The 13,611-nt window shown below is 37.0% G+C and overlaps 1 non-coding gene across 1 annotated transcript; it reads right to left on the reverse strand.

Moving 5' to 3' along the window:
* Positions 1–379: 379 nt before the first annotated feature.
* Positions 380–486, reverse strand: LOC119000368 (U6 spliceosomal RNA). Its single transcript, XR_005069301.1, has one exon. It is a non-coding gene; the product is annotated as a U6 spliceosomal RNA (small nuclear RNA).
* Between the last annotated feature and the right edge of the window lie 13,125 nt (positions 487–13,611).

Consider the following 13,611-nt stretch of genomic DNA (forward strand, 5'->3'; position numbering starts at 1 on the left):
TGCTGCCGCTGCTTTTGTCTTTACTCACAGGTGCTGGGGTCCCAATGAGTCCTCTGTCTCAGACGCCCCTGTCGCTGGGCGCAGGGGGAAGCCTCTGGGCCCCGACCGCTGAGGCAGCCAAGGCTCCAAGGTCTTTATGCGCCAGCCAATGGCTGCCATCCTGCCGCCGCCACCACCGCTGCCGCTGCCCTTGACTTTTCTCAGGGTTGCCAGGCTCCCGATGAGTTCTCCGTGGCAGACGCCCTTGTCGCTGGGCACAGACGGAAGGAAGCCTCTGGGCTCCAACCGCTGCAGCAGCCGCAGCTCCGAGGTCTTTACACGCCGGCTAATGGCTGCCGCTGGTCTGGCCGCCTCCGTCCTTACTCGAGTCTCTGAGACCAAAAATATGGAACGCTTCACGAATTTGCGTGTCATCCTTGCGCAGGGGCCATGCTAATCTTCTCTGTATCGTTCCAATTTTAGTATATGTGCTGCCGAAGCGAGTACTTATTGTAGCATTAAAGATAGAAATAACTGGCTTACTTGTATGCCAGAGGTGGTGGTGGGGTAGATGGAAAGAAGAATTCAAGATGGCACCAGGTTGTTTCATCAGGTGTCCTGCACAGATGCAGATGTCTTTTTCATAGATTCCTGAAAGGAGAAAGGACCCTAAAATTGCATAGTTTCATTAGTATATTGATGGCATCTTATCTGAATAAAATAGTTACTTAAATTCAGCAAAACATTTGGCATAGCAAAGTATTTAATTATTTAGTTGTTGGGCAGTTTTAATTGTATTTTATTTGTAAATAATTTTGGTTGACCCTTTTGGTTATTATATCTTATTTAATGTTTGACTTTAAGTGATAATTGGGATGCATGAGACTTCTTTTTCTTTAAAAATGTTCCACTACACCAATTACAGAAGCACCTCCATGTACCGCATTCACATGGATTTGGGATCTCAATAGTCTAAATGGTTTGTTAGCAAGTTGTATCAGTCAGGGCTACAGGAAATACTTGGCTCATTTTAAAGGGATTAACTATAAAGAGTTTAAATGAGGAGGGGATTGCCAAGCAATGAACAGTGGAAGAGGAACAACAGGAAAATCACAGCCATTTAAGGCAGAAAGGGCAAGAGCTGAAGCTCTGGGAAGAGACACTGCTCCATAGAAACTACAGCTATAAAGCAACATAGACTCTACCAGACCCTCAGCCTAGCAGGGGCCACAGGGGAATCTGAGGGTGGGGGTAGGGTGGAATCAATACCCTGATCTTTCCACTTCCCTGCTCTCTGCTCTTTGGTGCCTCCCATTGGCTGAACTCAAGGGAGGCCCCATGGCAGGAGGGCTCAGATGATAGAATGATGGAATCCACATAGATCGGTATCCAGAGGGCTCAGTATCACAGGGATCGGAAATGGGAAATGGGCTGTAGGATGAGAAATAGCATGCATGCAAAAGAGTGTCTACTGAACACAAGCGACATACTTATTTTTACAGTGTATTAAAAATAATCTTTGAAAGCAAAATAATGACTTGACATTTTATACTTAAGTTGCAAACTAGCCACACACATATTTAAGTTAAAGGTGTAAGAATACTTTAAAAAATATGTGTGGAGGTGTTACTAGGATGTATGAATGTGTCAGAATAGGAGTGAGCTCACAATGTGATTTATCTGGGGCCTTATGCAATTATAGGAAAATGCTATATACTCCTAAAGACAGAAACTAACCAATACCATAAAATATGGTCTATTCTCTTCACCAGCTGTCCCAGGAGGGCAGAAAGGTGTTTGATGCATTTTTATTGCTACTGGCTACTATCTTTTTTCCCACATAGAGTTGTCATTGTTAGGATGGAGCCTATTTGCAACACAATTTGTGAAAGAAAATCATCCCAGAACTTTTATTTTAGCTAGAGTAGAACTAAAAATGAAGTCCTACCCTCTATATAAAGGGCTTAATTTTTCTGCCTCATCCACCTAGGTGCTGCGTCAAGTACAAATTCCTATGTTCTATATAGGAAGATGGTGGAGAGGGGATAAATGGTTTATTCTGTGCCACGTTTTAAATCAATGATCACAAATGAATATTCTTCAATTAATAATGTCTCATTTCTCACAAAATCGTTGAGTAATAAGTACCTAATCCTGCACATGTTCATAGTCGATCAACATTTTGTTGCAACTGAATGTGTATGATCTTCAGATGTGTATGATCTTCACACTGACAAGGCTAACATTAAATAAACGTGTAATCAACACATACAGATTGTTTAGACAAAAACTGTCTCTGATACTTTGTTTGGGGCTTCTGATACCTTCACTGCTCTTAAAAGTTTAGGATATCAGGCACACAGTAGGGGTTATGAGATTTGGCAGGTAGAACGTAACAATATGCAGTATGTGCTGACATGTAAACACTCTCTTTGTTGGTACTTCAGGAAAACAAAATTGCCTGTCTGAGAATTTTCAATAATATTCAATCTAGTCTTAGAACTAAAACAGATAAATGCAAGCATTATCATGTAGTTAAATGCAGTGTCAGTTACCTTATCATTTAATCTTCACAACTCATAGGAACAGGTATCTTGATTTTCTTTTAAAGATAAGAATAATTGATATTGACATTAACTGACTTGTCCTAAATTACACAAGCTTTGACTTTTAAGGTTACTTTCTTGGTGCCCAACCTATGCCTCATGTCAGGTTCTCATATAATGAGATAATAAAATTGATATTGATAAGAAATAAGGAACTGAAGTAAAAGTGATTTTGACAGAGGCTTCACATCTGGGTAGAATTCCTAGCCCTCTGTTATACTGAGCAGCACCCTTGGAATGACAGAATAACCTGTGTCCAAGTCAGAGATCTGTTGCTTAGTGGGCACATAGACAGTGCGCAAATCTCTTCATCTCTGTGAGCCAGGTCTTCTTCTCTCAGAAACAGAAGTCATAATACCAGTCTGCCAAAGTTATTTGAAGGATAAAATAAGATAATATATGGAAATATATATTTTCAAAACAAAATCTGTTCAATCTTTATTAAATCTCTTTGACATCAAACTTTTCCATGGCAAACACTTATAAAACTGTCTCCTGGCAGGCTTTATGAATTATCCAATTTGCCTAATTAGGGGATAGTTAATAATAGTTAACAAAATTGATGCATGAGATTGAGTTTTTATACACCTTACTGCCATTTTCAGCTTTTCTGTAATATGGAATAAGCACTTTCAATGCCAATAGAATCCAAATTAATCTTTATCACCATCAGTAAATGTTACCACTTAACCTATAGGATTTTCTGAATTCTGTGGGGAAGAAACATGGCTGAAAAAAAGTCACCACACTCTCAAACTCCATGAAGGAAGAATGCAAAGTAAAAATTGTAAAAAATATTAATGCCTCAGTGCCAATAACTGCATAAGCTGATTTTATGACTACGGACTGGTATGTTAATGTTCTTGTTAAATATAACAAGGGAGACAGAGATGCTAATTACTATGAACTTCAAAAAGCATTACACTGCATGCAAGTAAATCATGAAGGGGAGAATTTGCATTACCTTTTATTTTTGCTTTTGTTAATTTCTGTTTTTCCCAATATTCACTGAGCTTTTAATGTAATTAGAAGAATCATTAACTACTAGAGAATTAGCTTGGGTTGCAAGAAAAGAATATAAAACTAAAGGAATATCTGACTTGTCACCAAATATCTGTAATGTCTCTGAATTCTTTATATAATATAATATATAAAATATAAGTAAGAAATAACTACAGCACCTGCACATATATTTTATTCTTTCAGCAAATCTTTCTGAAGCTCTTTGATGTGCACATCACACGTGAACACTGGCTATCACTTCTTTGCATTTTAAGTATCTCTGTGTTTGGTGACAAAATATAGAAAAAAGATTTTTGATCTTGTCCTAACTGGAGGTATCTGTGTTATTTTTATGTTAAAGTCCAGTGATGTATAGCCAACTGATTATTAAGTAACTAAGTTGGAACATTACTTATTAGCAGTGATTAAAAGTGTGCCATTCCAGTCATTGTGGAGAGTAAAGGATGGACTATGGGTGTGGGGAAAAAGAGAAAGAGACAGAGAGAGACACACACACACACACACACACACACACACACACAGAAAAACCGATCAGGTAACAGCAGATAGAAAAGAAAAATGCCCTAGGGGGTCAATGAGGAAAAGAGCTTGTCTGTGAGAGGATGAGGGAGGAACTCTCTGGGGGAGGTAGGGTTTGCAGAGTCTACTAACACATTCCTGGGAAGAAAGGCCACATATCTCAATTTGCTGGGACAGATCCAGAATAATCATTAATAGCATTTCTTTTTCATTCTCAAAGCTGTCCTCACTTAGAATAAAAATTTTATTGTAATTTGAGCCTTCTTGGTTTTTAAGCAAATGATGTCTAGATAGTTTCCTTTCTATTTTGAGACCAATAGTATTGAAATTTTTACCAGAGCTAAAAATTTCAAAGTTAAATCATGGAAAATGTTACTAATTTTCATTGCATCTTGCTGCATATATGAATTTTTAAATATTGCTTCCTTCTTCACAATCAAAATAAACAAAAAATCGGTTTTCAACTTGTGGGGTTCTGAATGTTAAATAAGATCTTTATATGGAGCAATGATCAATTTTTGTGAATAGAAATATAGTTAAAATGAACACTCCAGAAGTATGTCATTCCTGTTCAATCATTATCTGTAAAATTAAAAAAGCACCCTTGTACAAAAATTAAATATCTGACTAGGACACACACAAAAAAACAACTTGGGAAATACTATTTGACCTTGAGCTATAACTTTTATTTTCTGAATTTAAGTTTTTCTGTCTTTAAATGACAGGGTTAAAATAGATGGTCATTAAGGTCTCTCCCAGCTCTAATAGACTGTTATTTGTAATTCTGATATGCTTATGTAGATTTTAATTTTGGTAGTGAAAGTTTCTTGAAGTTATTGCTTAAAATAATTAATAAAGAATAAAAGTCTTTAAAAGAAAGTACAAGAATATTTCTGAAGCATGCAGTGATAGAAACTGGAACCAATAGATGATAATGAAGATATTTATTGGGAAATATTTAATGTGAATTAATATATACTCCTTGTTGCCTTATACTTTTTTTATTTTAATTGTTGGTCAGTACAGTTTTCTGTCTTTTACTCCCATCCCAGCTCATCCACCCCCAGTGCTCCCTACCTTTCTCCCATTTCCACCCACCTTAGTTTTTGTCCATGTGTCCTTTATACTTGTTCCCGTGAATCCTTCCCCTTTTCCCCTGAAATTCCTTCCCCTCCCAACTCTGGTCACTGTCAGCCTGTTCTCTATTTCAGAGTCCTTGGTTATATTTTGCTTGCTTGTTTGTTTTGTTCTTTAGGTTCCTGTTAAAGGTGAGATCATATGGTATTTGTCTTTCACCACCTGGCTTATTTCACTCAGCATAATGCTTTTTGAGAGAGAGAGAGAGAAAGAGAAGGAGAGAAACATCAATGTGAGGGAGAAACACTGATCTGTTGCCTTTTGCATGTGACCCCACTGGGGACGGAACCTACAACCCAGCCATGTGCTCTGACCAGGTGGCATTTTTGGTGGACAGGATGATGCTCCAACGAACAGAGCCATGCTGTTACTTTATTTTTAAACATCAAATTTCATCAGGTGACTTCAGCTTCTCATTAAAATACAGATTCTAAAACTCATTCCCAGATATTATGAATGCAATCATACTGTTATAAGGCAATGTTTCTAATTTTTATTTCTAAAGTCATAGGTCCAGAATATTCTACTGCTTTAGACTGTGTCCTTTAGAAAGCCACCCTGCCCCAAGGATCTGAGTGCCAGTGGTTTATTAACAATATGCTGCAAAAAGAAACCCCTGGGAGGTGGGGGAATGGAAAGAAGGGCAAGGAATATGGCCGCCAAGTAAAGATATAAGATCAAGTGACCTCCCAGATTTGGCTTAATCCAAAGGAAGTGTGGAGTACATCTGGCTGTTTCCCCAGTAAAGAGCTGGGCCTTCGCATCCCCATATCAGTCTGTCAGTCACTGGCTGTGAGTCAGGGGTGGGAAGGGTCAGAACAGGAATGAGAAAGGATATGAACTTCCATGTGTTCCCAGTTCTTCCAACTGGCAGGCAGTGCCAGTGCCCACGTGTATTCCTTAGAAGACATTTTCAGATCAGGCAGTTTAGCAGTAAAGCAAACAATAGCTGGGGCAAAATTCCAGTAGAAGATGCGGGGGTTTCTAGTTGGTGTAGTAGGAGTGCCCACTGTGGCTAGTCACCTCCCAAATGTTTGCCGTGATCACACTAATGTGAGGAGCCTTATATGCCTTCTGAGACCCGTGATGAACAGTAACATATTACAGGTCTCAAGTACCAATGCAATAAAGAAGCTGTCTATTTTTTTCTTAATCCAGTGTTTCCCAAATGAATTTAACTAATTTATCACATAATTGCCATCTGGAAGAAACACATTAAAATTTTTGCCAAGAGGGCCTCAAGAATTTTGAGTTATAGAGAAAAAATTTACTAAATCACAGATTTTTGTTTCAAGTGATATCTAGTAGCAGCCTCTGAAGGCAGCCAGCTACCCACTAAAATTCGTAGTAAGGACTATTCATACACACACAAACATTTTAATAATGAAGGATGCCTATCAACATATTCTAACAAATGATGAAAGATTTTCTCTCACTGAGGAGCCCAAGGGAATGGAACTGAAAAACGAAATTGATAGGTGATATAGCCACTGCCTGCAATTACAGTTAGAAAATGCATTCTGCCTTGTGGCTCCTACATTCAAAATGGACATGGATGGAAAAAAGCAGTCCACTGTCACTCCTGGGGGTATGCCACTCATTGAGGCAGCATGCTGACCTCTACTCCTCCTCACCTCACCCCTCAGTATAAATTTGCTTTTTATCTTTAGTTGAAATCTGAGGGAGAAGCCTGCCCAGGAAGGAAGAGTAATTGATGGCGACTCATTTCATCCTTGGAATAATAATAATTAAATAAATAATAATAATACTAATAGATCATTGTAATAAACCTCCCATATATTTTCATCTGTGTGGCATGCCCAATGTTGGAAGCTTTACATGTCTTTTTTTCATATAATTTATACAACGATCTCAAGAAGTAAGTGATTAGCAAGCTGATTCAAAGAGGTTAGGAAACTTTCTAAACACCACACCACTAAAAACTGGTAAAGCAGAGATTCAAAACTAGGTATTTTTGGAGTCTCATTAGGCTAGGCTAAAGGTAGTTAAAAGAGTCAAGATTAGCTTTGTCGCCAACGCATATAAACATTTCAGAAGTACAAGTGCCCTACCTACTCAGAGATGAAAAGCTAAAGGGAGGAGTACGGCATATAAGTGAAAAAAAACTGCCTTCAATAAAATATCTTAATTAAGTAAATTAATTTTAAAATCTAGAGCCTTATTCTTTTTCCCAGTTAGCCATCTGAAAGAGAGTTGACGTGCACTAGAATTAACAAATAACAAGATCAAGAGTATTCATGCTTGTTGTCTCAGCAAACACAGCCTTTGGCCACAGCTCTCACCTTTCTCAGAGCCAAGACACAAACACGGGCCTATGACTTCATGCCGTAGAACAGTAGCAAGAGAATATCTTCCTGAAGACTCAGAAACCCTGACAATTATTTCTTCTAAGAGCTAGAAGTAAATTATAAAACCCCATTCATTACCTTTGATGGCAAGTAGGAAAAATGACTTGTATGAAAAAGAAACAGAAATCACTTGAAAGGAATAGATAAAGACATAAAACCCACAGCATTTTGTAAAAAGAGAGGTAATGTAAAAATACTTTCAAAGAAACTAAAAAGGCAATAGCAGAATTAACACAGTCAAATTGCACTGATGGTGTAGAACAAAATACTTGAGTCATTCTTCCATAGTCACTTTTCCAGAATATTCAGGGAAAAACAACACTAAAACAATGGCAGAGAATATGACGTATGGAATCAGAAAGAAAAGATTTAATCGAAGATCTTTTACTGTTCCTGGAGAAAATACCGAAATAATCATAGAAGCAGTAATGTAAAATTGATTTATTTTTGATCCATTACAGAACTCAGGATACACATAAAAATAGTGTTGCTTCAAGAAAAAAAAACATGGAAAGAGATCTCCATCTAGAAAATCCTTGAATTTTAAATTATAGTTATAACAAAAAGCAAGCTCTTATAATGCATTCAGGTGGAAAATTCTGCTTATCTCCCAAATACAAGTCATCCTAAATTTAATCTTCTCTCTTACAACTAAATATCAAAATTAGATGCAGGAAGTCTTAGAGTTTTGGCAGAGAAAAGTTTATAATTCAATATGCCCAGTCAGGCACAAATAACACCCCTTTTTTATTATAAAATCGTTCATTACAAAACCATAAGCATGTAATTCTCTAACATAACAATATCACACTCAAGCACACCATATGACATATCAGATGGAATGTTCAAATTAAAACCATAAATTTTACACCCATAATTTTACCCTTCCTAGGCCTTGAGTGTAAGGCCTACACTCAAGCAGGCCTTACTTCTGCTGGACCCTGTATTTATATCCAGGTGAGATATATTTTATTTTATTTTTTAAAGATTTTATTTCTTTATTTTTAGAGAGAGGGACAGGAAAGGAGAAAAAGAGGGAGAGAAACATCAATGTGTGGTTGCCTTTTGTGCGCCCCCAAATGGGGTCCTGGCCTGCAACCCAGGTATGTGCCCTGAGGAAACGAACCAGTGACCCTTCGGTTCACAGTCCAGCAGTCAACACTTTGAGCCACACCAGCCAGGGCCAGCTGAGATATATTTTAAATGTGAAGGTAATAATAAAACATTTTCATTTATACTAAGATTCAGATAAAATGCATTTAAAAACTTCTTCAAAAAGTTATTTATAGTCATATTTCAGTCGACTGTGGAAATTCTAAATAGCCAATCAAGACTGGAATTTGGGGAACAAAAGCTAAATAGAGTTTATTCACAACAAACACATCACCAACCCATAGTGTGAAACACCATTTTACCAAGCCACATCTGTTTGAACTGGCCATTTGATTAAACCTCTAATAAGACTGACTAGTTGCCTCCTTCTGGTTCATAAATGAAGCTTTACCTAAGAAATCCAGTGTATTATTATCATTTATGATAGGCATGAATGATCCTATAATTGCATTCTTCACAAAATTCTCTAGAAATAAACTGCTCCACAGATAGTTTACCCCACAGATAGTTTAAATTGAGAAATTTAAATGATTGTTTTATAATTATACTTAAGTATAAAAATATACACACATATATTTTAAGTACAAAAAGTATGCACATATACACAGCTGTTTCTAAGGCAGGTAAAAGAAACACACGAGTGGTTAATATAGTACCTGAGTGATGAAACAATATGCACCTTTTTTTTTACATTTTCATTCTTTTCCTTTTTTCTCAAATGTTCTATAATAATCAGATTTACTTTAACTCACAAACTAAATTTCAAATTCAAGATAATATCCAAACAGCCACAAAAAAGGTTCAATTCCTAAAAACTGAAAACAAAACAATGTTGGCCTTATGGTTATTTCCATAAATAACATGGTGTAGTTGGTTTTCCTTTCTCCAAATTTCACCCATTGCAGTGGCTGTGCATCCGAGGCCCTGTGGAAGGCAAGATCCTAAAGTCACCCACCCCTCACCTCTCAGATTACCAACTCCTGCTTCTTCAAGAACTAGTCTAGGTACTGCTGTGAAGGGGCTTTCAATAAATACAGTTACTAATCAGTTAACTTTAAAATAGGGAGATTTTTCTGAATTATCAGTGGGGAGTAATATAATCACATGAGTCCTTTAAGAATAGAAGGTGGCCAAGGGGAAGGCCAAGACTGATGCAAATCAGAAAGCAAAAGGAGAAATAGAATTGGGGGTCTACACACCCTGTTCACTATTAAGATGGAGGAGGCTGTAAGATAAGGAATGTGGATGACCTCTACAACATGAGAACAACCCCTGACCATGTCCAGAAAGGAAATGAGGACCACAGTCCTATAGATGCACAAAACTGATTTCTGTGAACCGACATGTTTGAGTCTGAAAGCAGATTCTTCCTCGGAGCATTCAGTAAAACTCAGGCCACTCGATACCTTGACTTAGCATTGTAATACCTTAAAGAGAGAAGCCAGTCATACTGTACTCTGACTTCTGGCCTATAGATCTACAAATAATAAATGGGCATATATATATATATATATATATATGACAGGGGGACTCAAAAATCTAAATTGTCTTCTGCAGGGGTGGGCCCCTTGTAGTACAAGCTTCATCAATAGGTGAGTGTTCTAGGAACCCATCTGTATCAATGTACCAGCTGGCGTTGCTGTGAGAAGGTGCATATCACTTCAGTGAATTTTTTTGAAGACTCTTTCAATGTGTTTGCTTATTTCATGATGGGTGACTTGTGAACACACCTGCCCATACTGTGCTGACCAAAAACTACATCACCCTTATACCCAACCCTCCTTATGCAGGCCATCTCTCCCTGAATGACTTTTTTTTGTTTCCCTGGATGAAAATGGTCCTCAAAATGATATGTTTTCCTGATGTGGTACAGGTGAAACAAAAATCAGCAGGAGCACTGAAAGACATCAAAGTCAATGAGTTCAGAAACTGTTTTGAGCAGTGGAAATAAGTGTTGCATCAAATGAAGAGTACTTTGAAGGGGACTGAAGTTTAAACATGTAATAATAAACACACATTTTTTTATAAATAAATTCTAATTATATATATATATATATATATATATATACTTTTTGTTTTATAGAGCAGTTTTACATTCACAGCAAAACTGAGTGGAAGGTATAAAAATTTCCTATATACCGTGCACACCACACATGCATAGTCGTCCTCATTATCCCTCATGGTCAACATCTTCCACTTGAGTGGTGCATTTGTTATGACTAATGAACTTGCATTGCTACATCATTATCACCCAATCCAAAGTTAATGTGAGGATTCACTCTTGGTGTTATATAAATTCATAATGTGTGTCCAAATTACAGCATCGTACTGAATAGTTTCACTGCCCTAAATGTCCTTTGGGTCTGCCTATTAATTTCTCCCTCCCCAATCAAACCCTGGCAAAGGGTCTTTTTCTTTATAAGCTGCTCAGTTTGTTATAGCAGCAATACAAAATTAATGCAGTCTCAATTCTTATTTGAAAGTTTCTTGGGAGCTTGTATTATTGTGCTTTACTCAGTCTTTCTCCTAAATCTTTTATTTATTGTTGTCTTTTTGGGACTTGCTAAGGACTTTCAGGTCATTTTGATAAACTAACTTAAATTAAGGCAGATGCTTAAATAAGGGTGTTGTAGTTTGGTCTAGACTGCTGACTCTTCCCAAGAAATTCAGGTATGTTATTGGCTGGAGGAAATTTTTCCGCAAGCAACTCTTACTTTTATGTAGTAATACCTATACACTACCATGAGCACTTATGGAACTAATATTGATTGTTGTAGTTGTTCTAATTGGAACTGGGATTTTGGATTATATGGCCTTTTATATCTGATACTTTCTAATTTTCTGTCAAGTAAAATTTTAACTGCTGTGAGATGATCAATATGTATTACAATATACATGTTTATTGCCAAGTAACCATCATTAACCATTTTGCCATTGCCAAATATCTTTGTTTTCTAAAATTCACTTCTAGATTGCTTTTAAAAATCACTTCATTATATTTAGAATATGGTATTATATATAGAAATCTATGCATTATGAAAATAGAAGTATGGCTAGAAAAAATGCAGTCCATAGGTCTGCAATACATAGGTCTGGTGGGAAAATTTTTATATTCTTGAATTTATAGACATTGTTTTCCAGTTTTTCAAACTAATTCACTGTTGAGCACTGCCACTTACTTTTCTTTAACCTGTTAAAATGCAGCTGCCCATAAAAGTAGAGTGACTAGATTCAGGCTAAAGTCATTATCCAATTCATTTGGCACCTTTTCAGAAGGCTAGCTTTGCAACAGTAGATAGAGGTAGACAAGGTTATCACTAGGATTTTCACAAGTTCTCATTTGCCCATGTTAATTGTCAGTGTGTGGTTAATGAGACCAAACACGTTCTGGGCTTCTACTGTAAAATCTATATTTCTAGTTAATAAATTGATTCTGAATGCAACTATTGAGTTTATCATCTAAAGTTTAATAACTCAGAGAAACTTTTAATTAGTTTCTCAAATCACTTGAAAACTTGAAGCCTGCTGAGCAGTTAGGGAAGCTCATCAGTCGTTGTCTGTATTGCTGTGTAATGCTGTCACGTGGCTGGAAAAGAGGACAGAGCTTCCAAGAAAGAGCCCAGATGCTGTATGTTCCTTAACTGACTTTGTCCCCTTACCTCATTAATACAGCCAGGGTCAGAGTCAAATGTGAAAATCTGAGTGGCAGAAGCTAATGTTAAAGAATCAACATTACTGCACATCAAAAACAGCGAATGCTGTGATGCTGCCTTGGGCGGAGCAGCATCAGTGAGGGGTCAGGCATACTGGGTTCAATTCCAGCTAGATTTGAAGAGACAATGACGGCATGTTGGTTAGGGCTGCATCTCTTCTTCGGGAGAAAGAACTGATGAACAGTTTCAAACTCCATACAGGGCCAGTGAGCAGATTTGCAGTTACATGTTGTGGTGGGAAGTGAAAGATAATTGCAGTCTTGAGATCTGACCCTTACTGCCCCTGCCTCGTTTCCTGGTGGCCCATGAAGGAATGAGAATTGGATGACACCAAACCAATGCAATGGCTGTCAGAAGCCTATCCAGGAAAAAATAAATAAATTCAAAAAAGTGTGTGGGGGAGTTGGCGGAAGCAGCAGTCTTTTAAAAATATTATTTTAAGGCTAAACATGAAGAAAAACTCTCTACTGAGAATAACAAAACTTTCAATATTCCAAAAATGTATATAGATGCTGCATATGGCAATATTTGGTAAAAGTAAAACACACAGAAAGTCAGGAGGAAAATATGCCATTAGGCACGTTTTCTAGGTGCTCAGAGAATAATATACTAAATAAAACTTTTCTCACTTCTGATTTCCATTCTTTATAAAGAGTCAGAATCTTCAGAAGCTGTCTGTGAAATAGACAAAAAAAAAAACAACTCTGCAGCTTTGTCATCGCTTCCTAGATCTGATTTATAAATCTCATGACAGCTATTTTATTCTCTTGTTCCCTGACAATAGAGCTTGAATACTTAAGTTCTAACTCATGAAAAAAATTGTTCTTAATATTGTGCTAGGTTAACATTAAATGGCTACTTAAGTGTGTGTTGAATTTCATTTAGTCACACGGTATACATTAAAGAATATTTTCATTATTTCCAATATTATATTCAAAGATAAGGAATTCGTTTTCTAAGGTGTTCATATCCCATCTTTTCTCAGCTATGCAAAGAACCACTTCCCTTAAGGTTACTTGACTTATCCAAATAGTAATCCTCTTTTAACAGAATGCTGCAGTGCTCCTAGTTGTATTCTTTCCAACCAAGTCTTGCTCAAGCTCAGCAAACTGACTGTTGAAATTCAGTTGCTATCAAGTTGTACAGGTTTTT

This window comes from Sturnira hondurensis, unplaced genomic scaffold (genome assembly GCF_014824575.4).
Source record: "Sturnira hondurensis isolate 20B ecotype Veracruz unplaced genomic scaffold, ASM1482457v3 Scaffold0015596, whole genome shotgun sequence".
NCBI classification, from domain to species: domain Eukaryota; kingdom Metazoa; phylum Chordata; class Mammalia; order Chiroptera; family Phyllostomidae; genus Sturnira; species Sturnira hondurensis.